The following is a 1,416-nucleotide window of genomic DNA, read 5'->3' as shown; positions in this document are numbered from 1 at the left end:
GCCCTTCTGGGGACTTTGGCTAACGTCGACGACCTGGGAGAAGGACCGGCCGATGGACGCGTCCCGTGATGGACTGCTAGGGTACGACGTCAGAGATGACGACCGACAGAACAACGAAGAGCCACCTCCTTTAAGAATTCCTCTTTGACTATTTTACTAACGTAGTACCCTGTTTCAACACAGAAACAATATAAATTTATTTTCTTTCAAGTTATAGTTCACTTTAGCTAGGGTTTACAGTCCTTGTCTCGATGAAGGTGGAGCTCCTATCTTCTTTCAAAACGGGTGGGTCTTGTGTCCGATGTCCGAGAGTGATATATCCTCTCTTTTCCCGGTTTGAACCAGGGTGTGAAATTTCGAGGGAATCACGTAGTAGATTTGTAGGGGTGGTAATGTGGTATTGGGGGGGGGGGGATCAGGAATTGGTAACACGTTAATAAGGGGGAAAATGAAAGAAACCGGGGGAGGTCTTTACATTGTAGGAAGTTGTATACAAGATTTGTGTACAACAATTTGTGTATGTTCCCTGAGTTTTATGTAAATGTCACGATTTACCGTTGGTCTATATCTCTATATAACAAAATACCTAAATACTAATAGTACTATTAAACTGTGCTGTAAGAGGTCTTAATCCCTGAAAGTTAGATGTTGCAGACCATTATATATCTGTAAACATTAATAACCCCTATTGGGGAACTTTACGTGGTAGAGCCGAAAGTTCCCCGCCCAGGGCTGTCGTGTTGAAAGTCTGTATGTAATTTGTTTTCGTTGTAACTGTGTGTCGGTTTGTGCGATGTCAGACAATTCATGTAAGTTCATGTTGATGTACTGTTAGTAAAAGGTTAGCTAATGTTAAACTTCTGTCAGCCCTCGTTTAGTCAAAAGTAGTTATGTGTTCTGACAGTTGTCAACTTTCACTCTACTAAGTACGTATACCAAATTTGTATGAGTTACGTACCGTTCTCCTAGATTATCGGTTATTATTATTATCATTATATTATTATTACGGTGAAACTTTATCGAATAATTAGGTCGTACACCTAATGTTACCAACACTGTTTTATATAAAGTTTTTCCTAATCTTTTCACCACTGTCCAAGTGTAAATTGTCTATTCTACCGGCCTCTAAATTTCCGTAAAATGTCGAAAAACAATAAACAACTAAAGGTAAATAACATATAGGTAAAAAGAAGGAGGGGTCCGGCTACTACCTGGTGATGTGGTTGTACAATAGTGTAGTGTCGACCTAGGTGCTGGGTTAGCGTAGGAGTTCGTCTAAGTCTCAAAGTACAAGCACTCAAAAAGGAAAAGGAAAATTTTTAGTGTTGGCGTCGTCGTCGGTTTTGTAACCGCAAGGTGAAAGTAGTATCCAGGAGAAAAGTCACGCGGGTCTGTGGAAAATTGGACGTGTTGTAA

Source organism: Notothenia coriiceps, unplaced genomic scaffold, assembly GCF_000735185.1.
Source record: "Notothenia coriiceps isolate Sejong01 unplaced genomic scaffold, NC01 NC01_scaffold00027540, whole genome shotgun sequence".
Classification (NCBI taxonomy): domain Eukaryota; kingdom Metazoa; phylum Chordata; class Actinopteri; order Perciformes; family Nototheniidae; genus Notothenia; species Notothenia coriiceps.
Note: the sequence above shows the minus strand (reverse complement) of the source record.